The sequence below is a fragment of the Gracilinanus agilis genome, chromosome 3 (genome assembly GCF_016433145.1).
Source record: "Gracilinanus agilis isolate LMUSP501 chromosome 3, AgileGrace, whole genome shotgun sequence".
NCBI classification, from domain to species: domain Eukaryota; kingdom Metazoa; phylum Chordata; class Mammalia; order Didelphimorphia; family Didelphidae; genus Gracilinanus; species Gracilinanus agilis.
Genome location: NC_058132.1, coordinates 160,727,630 through 160,736,793, shown reverse-complemented (window position 1 = coordinate 160,736,793; position 9,164 = coordinate 160,727,630). Strand labels below are relative to the sequence as shown.

Sequence of the window (9,164 nt, the reverse complement as noted above, 5' to 3'; positions counted from 1 at the left end):
CATCTCTCTCTGTCTCTGTCTCTGTTTCTCTCTTTCTACTTTTTCACTCAATGACGGATCTCTGGGAGAGGAAAGACTTTAAAACCAAGCAAAAGTTAGGAAAAAATTGCAAAATGTAAAATAAATAATTTTGATTACATTAAATTAAGAAGTTTTTGTACAAACAAAACCAAATGCAACCAAAATTAGAAGGGTATCAACAAATTGGGAAATATATTTATAACAAAAAACTCTGACAAAAGTCTAATTATTCAAATATATAAGGAGCTAAATCAGTTGTACAAAAAAATCAAGCCATTCCCCAATTGATAAATGGGTAAGGGACATGAATAGGCAATTTTCAGATAAAGAAATCAAAACTATCAACAAGTACATGAGAGAGTGTTCTAAGGAAAAATGCAAATCAAAACAACTCTGAGGTTCCACCTCACACCTTGTAGATTAGCTAACATGACAGCAAAGGAAAGTAATAAATGTTGGAGGGGATGTGGCAAAATTGGGACATTAATGTATTACTGGTGGAGTTGTAAATTGATCCAACCATTCTGGATGGCAATTTGGAACTATGCCCAAAGGGCATTAAAGACCACAATTTGATCCAGCCATACCCCAAAGAGATCATAAGGAAAAAGACATGTACAAAAATATTTATACTCTTTGTAGTGGCAAAAAACTGGAAAATAAGAGTATGCTCTTCAATTGGGGAATGGCTGAATAAATTGTGGTATTTGCTCCTGATGGATTACTACTGTACTCAAAGGAATAACAAACTGGAGGAATTCCATGTGAAATGGAACAGCCTCAGGAATTGATGCAGAATGAAAGGAGCAGAGCCAGGAGAACATTGTACACAGAGACCAATTCACTGTGGTAAAATAGAATGTAATGGACTTCTGTTCTGGCAGCAATGCAATGATCCTGGACAATTCTGAGGGATTCATGGAAAAGAAAGCTACCCACATTCAGAGGAAGAACTATAGGAGTGGAAACACAGAAGAAAAGCAACTGCTTGAACACACGGGTTGATGGGGACATGTTTTGGGATGTAGATTCTAAAACACCATCCCAGTGCAACTATCAATAATATGGAAATAGATCTTGATCAATGACACAGGTAAAACCCAGTGGAAATGTGCATTGGATATGGGTGGTGCAGGAAGTGGGGGGAGGAGAGGAGAGAAAGAACATGAATCATGCAACCATAGAAAATTTTTCTAAAAAAAATAATAAAAATAAAGAGGAAACCCTGACTCAACTCTCTCACTCTCTGTCTAATCTGCCTAATCTATCTATCAGAACAAGAGGTTTCATTCACTAAGGCCATAATGGCAGAAAAGAATTGTAATAATGATATTTTCCTATTAGAAATCAAGCCTTCTCTGTTAGAGGGAGACTCAGGGGGCTTGTATACTGTCTTATATCTAGGCAGAGTTTGTGACAAAGAACCTAGAGCTCACATCTGTTCCCATCTTTTGGACAATGTTCTGCTGTTTGTTCCTGAAGAATAAATTCCCTGGGTTAGTTTCCCCAAATGATCTATCAGAAGGACTCTGGGTAGAGAAGACCCTATCTTCCATATTATCCCTGTGTGGCTGGAAAGCTATGCCCTGGAGCTCCATCTCTGATGGACTCAGGGAGGGCTCTGTAAGCATTTCTAACTCAATGGACCAAGTAATGAACAAACCACTTGATGCTAATGCCAAACAATCAGCCAGATGGAATTAGGATTTAGGTATTTAAATGGTTTCTTGTTCTTCCTATTCTCTCTCTACTTCTCCCGGAGGAGTCTCATCTTCCTACTGCTTCAGAACTAGTGTGCTTCTTGAGCAGAAGGTAATGAAGTATCTTTATTCCCCATGGGAACTGAATGCAAAGGAGAGGAGAAGAGCTAGAGTGCCTAAGTCTAGAAACAAAACCTTCATCATGTTCTTATCATGTAATGATTATTCTGATACAAGACAGGTGAAGGAAATCTCCCCACAAGTGGAGTGTAAGAGATGGGAATGGCAAGTGACAGATTGCCAACAGATCAGTGAGATGAAATTAAGGAAGATATTAAAAAGGTCTAAAGACTTTTAGAAATAATGGAACTTTTATCAGTGAAATTATAAATCATAAATCTAAGACTAAAAACGAAATGTGCCATCTGTCTCCTTTCAGAAAGATGATAGACTAATAATGCAGAATGAGACATATACCTTTTTGAACATGACAAATATGGGAATTTGGTTTGCTGGATTAGGATATTTGTTATGAGTTTTTTCTGTTTAATTGTGCATAGAGTTTGTGAAGGAAAGATAACAAAGGCTTGCAAAAACAAATGCTGAATAAATAAATACTCTAGAACATATGGAGGAATGTTATCTAGGTCAGGAGCTCATAACTTTTCTTGTGTCTGGGATCCCTTGCATAGTCTGGTGAAGCCTATGGACTCTTCAGAATAATATTTTTCAATGAATAAAATAAGACACACAAGATTATTATACATATATATTTATCTTCATCATCACCATCAAGCTTATTATATTACATAGATTTCAGGTGAAGGATCCCTGGTCTAGAGGATGGCAAGCAATAAGTTGCTTTATATAACATTTACAGTTCATTTATTCTATCACTGAACACTCATCTATGACAAATCTACTACGGTACGTTCAGAGCCCTGTGCTAGGCTGGAGATGCAGGGCAAGAGATAAAGATTTTGGATAAGTCAGAGCTTCTCCCCTCAGGTAGCTGAGATTACAGTGATGGGATAAGAAATGAAGACACAGAGCCACAGTTCTGACAGAGGCATTTGAGTAAGTACCAGGAAGAAACTCATGAATGGTTTTCTTTGTGAGGCTATGACTACTAATTCAGGGGGATGGATTAAATGACCTTTGGAGGATTCTTCCAGGCAGATGATTCTACCAAAAGCAGCTCTGCTTGCCATTAGCTTAGTTTTGTCAGTTTGCCAGTTCATCACTATTCTGCCCAATTTATAAATATTCTACTGCAATAGCAGCTTTAAACAAGCTTTATGTATGATTGCTAGTGTTGGTTTAAAGTTTCATTTAGGCTTTGCATTTTTAGCTTGATCTAATACAATTGCTTGGCCTTCCCATTCTGTAAGGGATAGAAGAGGAAATGGGGAAAATCCCATTCACAAAGAATGGGTTTTATAATTATTTCATTATCTCTGCATTTTTTTAATCTCCAACTTAACTTGACTGTGAGTCATATTTGTATTATCCCAACCCCCTAGGAATGACAATAATAGCGATATTCATGAACCAGGGGGGAGAATGTGTGTGTGAAAAAGAAAGAATTGAAATCTCTTTCTAAATGAATTAAAAATGAAACCTGTGTGATCTTATCATGCTTAATAATCTACGGAAATGGTATTTTGGTCTCAGTAGGAGGTTAACCATTTGCATCTGATTCCAATTCCCTCAGGGTCTTTGAAGAGAGAGAGGCTGCCAATATCCACTCTAGGACTGAGCAGGATGAATCCCACACCTCACAGTGGGAAACACCAAAAGGTCTAAGACTGGGAAAGGGGCCAGAAATAGGCTTCTCTTTTTTGTTGCCCTGCTGTGAATATTGGTCTTTGGAGATACCCTCTGGATTGCTGTTTGTTACTCCTGTTTCATGATTAGAGATGAAACTTAAACTAGCTTTTTTTTTTTTTTTAAAGACAATTAGATTACAAGAATACAGATTTAGCACCTAATGGGATTTTAGACAGGCCATGTAGTTCATTTTATAGATGAGAAATCTGAGGACCAGAAATGTTAAGTCCCTTGCCTAAGATCACAAATATAATAATGTGGATAACATTTGAACTCAGGTCCTTAGATTCCCAATCCACATTAATTCTTCCTCTGTTCTGTCTCCCTAGAACAGTCAATTATAGATCCATTTCAAAACCTCTGTTTCCCCTGAATGCTTAACAAGAAGGACCAGACCTCAATTCCTTTACATCCTGTCTAATTTAATTGCTATTATGAACAAAGAATAATGTTAATTTTAGATTCCTCCATTTCTCTCCATTTTTTCTTCAGTTACTGGCTTGATCTTTAATATGAATATTTCTCACTCTATAGATTAGATCAAAGGTTTCCAAACTATTTTTGAAGATAAGAGCTCTTTTAAACATAAAAAACAACAGCATGTGAAAGAATATATGAAAGAATTCGTACTATTTGTATCTATTGATTAAAGAAATACAGATTTATAAGCTGTTCAAGGGATTCAAGGCCCTCAGATTGGGAATCATTTGTTTTAGGTAATACAATCATTTGAATTAGAGAAATCAAAACTCAAATTTTCTACTAGGGTAAATACAAAATTTGGAGGAAACTTAGTAAAATACTATCCAGCTTTATGGCAGCCTGGGCTTGAGTAAGGCTAAGTATATGTCCATTAAATATATCACTTATAATGGTTACAGACTGATAGTGCTATCCTCAGGTAAAGTATATAAATAGTATTTATGTGTTATGTTTTTAGTTACAGAAAATGTATTAGTTCTGCACTTTATCTATCAATCCATCCCATCCAGAATTCTCTGTGTAAAATACATTTAAAGCATGAAGTACCTGTGTAGAAAACAAAACATCCTTTTTATCATTGGTTTTCATATTGGATCATTCAAAATACCATCTATATATAAGTCATTCCCTAGTCAGCTAGCTATCATTTCCCCATTTATGCTATTGCCCTAGATCATTAGAAGTGACAAATGTAATCTCTCGACCACCCTGGTGACATGTCAATAGAAATGAGTGTAAGGTTAAGACAAGAAACAGCATCATCTCACCCTTGTCCTCTTCCTTCACTGACAAGTTTTCAGGACTATTCATGGTAAGAAAAAGTTGGCATATTGAATTCCCTGTTCTTTTACTGCAAAATGAGAAATCTGAAAGATAGTTCAATCCCCTTTCATTCCAAGTTGCTTTGTATTTGATCTCCTTCATGTTCCTGGTATAAAACACTCCATTCCAGCAATGCTATTAAAAGCTGTGTTTTCAGGATCTTTGTTCTGAAGACCTTCAGATCCATTATATATATGCCACCTCCTTCCTTCTCAATAGCTATTCCTGAGATAGACCATTATTGTCATCCTCCTTCTGCTCATCATCAAAGAGTGTGTATTGGTCATTCCCATGAGTAGGGCCCTGTGGGAAAGAAAATAAAAGATAGAGCTTTTATTTTTTTTTTCATTTATAGTTTAAGGCCTGAAACAGATGACAGGAAAATGGATCAGAGCATATAAATGTAAGGAAATGAGGTAATTAGCAGTAAGACAGAAGAGCAAGGCACAATTCTGTGAATAAATGAAATGATTACCTTCATGTCTGATAAATGCAACATTCTAAGTATTGTGCGGAGAACATATGAGTGTATCAAGGAGGTTTCGATAAGTAAGAATGCTTTGTTAGAGAAGACATCCCATTACCACAGAAACAAAAGTGAACTTGTCTGGCAAATGGTGAAAAGAACATCAAAGGTCCTGTTCAGCTCTAAAATAACATAATCTTTATTATTCTTTTGAACTCAGTATCTTCTGTGTATACTAGTGTCCTGTCACCAATGCTCTTATCTTCCATCTATTGCTCCTTGGGTGATTAGGCTGAGACCTAGAGAAAACATCCTTAGAGTTCCTTCTCTCTCTTCTCGTCCTACAATGGTAAAATTCTGTGATCTGGGCAGCAATAAGAGAAAATAGAGAAAGCACTATTATATAAATAAGCCATCTTGGTTTAGGCTTACATTGGGATTTTATCAAGATTATTCTGTAAATGAACAAATTGAGATGAACCTGGTCTTTCCTCACCCCATAATTCCTAGGTTTTGTCCTGTTCAGTATAATTCAGCCTAGCTATCATGATGCCTCGTCTTTTGCTGAGCACCAGAAATATAAAGACAAAAGAATAAGAGTTCTCAATCTCTGGAAACTTCCATTCTATTAGGGAAATTATAAGCACAGATAAATTAAGTAAATGTAAATAGGCACTCATAAATACAAATTAATTTGATGTGAAAACTGGTTTAGCACCAACAAACGAAATGTTCAAGAAAGGACTCCTAAACAGTAATACCTGAGCTAAGCCTAAAAGGGTCTTGGTGATTTTAAGAACCAGAAATGAGGCATAAGAACATGCCACGTATGGACAGTTTGCAAAGGCTTGGAGTGCAGATTGTGCAGAAGAAAGAGTGATTGAAAGGGAAAAATATGAGATGTTTGGAAAGATGAGTGGTAATGAGGTTTTGTAGGTCTTTAAATGCCCATCTCAGGAGCTGGTATTTTACCTCAGAGACAATAGGGAGCCGCTGGGGTTTTTGAGCAGGGGTGTGATGTGGTCAGACCTGTACTTAAGGAATATCAATTTTTCAGCTCAGTGGAGAGACACATAGGAGACGGGAGAGATTGGCAGGGGAGTGGTTGGGGGGGAAATTGAGAAGCCATTGTAATAGTTCACATGCTGCTTGTCTGACATAGGGTGATGGCTGCATGAAGAAGGCCTGTGTAGGAGGGATACAGAGGTAAGCCATCACATATGGACCCCAAAGAGTTTCCAATTACTTGCACCAATGAGCTAATTACTGAAAAGTTGAAGAAGCATAGAGTTCAATTGAAAGAAATAAATTTTTCTATTTAAAAGATAAAGATAGCCCCTTGGCTCACCTGCACCTAATATAGGTATCTGCAACGGGAACGACGTGCTTAACTCCCTAGAAGAAAATCCCTCCTGACCCTAGAGATTTTTAGATTCATTAATCTTACATGACTGGCTCTCAGGCACTTCAGAAGTACTGCTCCCTACACTCTTGCACGAAAGATTTTTTTAAAGAAAATACATGCCGGAAACATGGAACATTCAGAAAAATGCATATTCTGAAACATCCTTGAAAGTTCAACATCAGTGTCATTTGGTAGGACTCAGTAGCAAGTTGTTTGCTCCTCTTTTGCATATAGAATCAAATCTCCCCTGCTCCCTTCACCAACTCAGCCTCAGGAAAATGCTGTGATTGTCCAAATGATCCTTTGGGAACCCACACCTGTGCAAGGGATGGGAGTCCAGATTCTAAGGCTTCCCTAGATCTTCCTCTGAGCCTGGCTGGCTGCAGGGGAAGCACACCTGCTGGGGAGGTGCCTAGAGCAGCAGATCATAGGAAATGCAGATGCCTCTCTGGAGGAAAGCCTGGCTTTGCTAAAGGATCTGTGCCAAGTACTTACTTGGTGCATCTCTCTTGCTATTGTGATTGAAAATCTGCCTATCTAGGTGGTGAAATATAGGACCTGTCAAAGGACCAGCTGACTGTAGGCAGCATGAGTGTCTAGAGGCTGCTGGAAAACCCAATCATTCAACCCAAGACAGCACTGACCAACTACAACAGCATGGCATCTACTTTAAAACTTGTGAATAACATTAACTCTTTTCATGTTTAAAAAAAATAACAAACTAGGAAAACATTTTTATAATAAAACTCTCTGACAAAGGTTTAATTTCTCAAATATATAAGGAACTAAGTCAGATTTACAAAAAATCAAGCCATTCCCCAATTGACAAATGGTCAAGGGACATGAATAGTCAGTTTTCACATGAAGAAATCAAAACTATCAATAAACACCTGAAAAAGTGTTCTAAATCTCTTATAAATAGAGAAATGCAAATCAAAACAACTCTGAGGTACCACTTTATACATAGCAGACTGACCAACATGGCAGCAAAGGAACATCATAAATGTTGAATGGGGATGTAGCAAAATTGGGACACTAATACTCTGCTGGTGAAGTTGTGAATCCGTTCAACCATTCTGGAGGACAATTTGGAATTTTGCCCAAAGTGCTTTAAAAGAATGCCTACCCTTTGACCCAGCCATACTACTGCTGGTTTTGTGCCTAAGAGATCATAGGGAAAAATACTTGTACAAAAATATTTATAGCCACATTCTTTGTGAGGGCAAAAAATTGGAAAATGTAGAGGTGTCCATTGATTAGGGAATGGCTGAACAAATTGTGGTATCTGTTGGTGACGGAATACTATTGTGCTCAAAGGAATAATGAACTGGAGGAATTCCATGTGAACTGGAAAGACCACCAGGAATTGATGCAGAGCAAAAGGAATAGAACCAGGAGAACATTGTACACAGAAACTGATACATTAGGGCACAATAAAATTTAATGGACTTTTCTACTAGCAGCAATGCAATGACCCAGAATAATCCAGAGGGACTTATGAGAAAGGACACTATCCACAACTGGAAAAAGAACTGTGGGAGCAGAAACACAGAAGAAAAACATATGATTGATCACTTGGTTCAATGGGGATATGATTGGGGTTTTGGTGTTAAAAGATCAATCTATTGCAAATATGAATAACAGGGAAATAGGTTTTAAACTGATACATGTATAGCCCAGTGGAGTTGTTTGTCAGCTCCAGGAGAGGGGAAGAAAAAGGAGTGGGAAAAATCATGAATCATGTAACCATGGGAAATATTCTAAAGGAAATTAAAAGAAAAAGTTATTGCTTATATCTTTATTGTTATGTATGACTAGTGGTTTTTGATTACCCACATTATATTTACCTGATTTCTTCTACTTCACTATGATCAACATAGAATGGTACCTCTCACAGTGAGACAATTACCTCAACATATCTTGTGAGGCTCTTGACTCTTCCCTCCCCATAAATTCTTTATGAAAGAAATATATTTTCTTGATGCACGAGGGGCTTTCCTCAAGACCTCTTGCAACTGTTTATCAATAGACTACATATGCTACCTATTTATTATCTCTAGCACTCATATGATTGGCTCATCCACTTCCTTTTGTGATCACACCTCTCTCTAATGACATCTTTTATGCCAAAATTGCAATTTATTTTCGCATGGTACCATGGGCAGAAAATTGACTCAGGACTTAGAGGAGCTAGGTTCAAATCCCAAATAAGTGTCAAAACTTATTACGTGTATGACCTTGGGAAAGTCTATTAATCTGTTTAGGCATTTATTCCTTTATTTGTATAGTGGTAGGGTTGTACTAAGTTGCCTGTGAGTTCCTTTCTAGCACAATATCTATGATACAGGGATGCTATGCTTCTGGTCACTCAAATCTACCTTGCCTCTTCTGCATTAGCCTTTGGGCAATGTATAGCTAATAATAGTATAGCTAGGTC

General features: G+C 37.3%; 1 pseudogene; it reads right to left on the bottom strand.

Annotated features, from left to right (window-relative positions):
* The window catches only part of LOC123241297, a 101,459-nt pseudogene extending 96,615 nt beyond the window's left edge, over positions 1 to 4,844 (bottom strand).
* Positions 4,845 to 9,164: the final 4,320 nt, after the last annotated feature.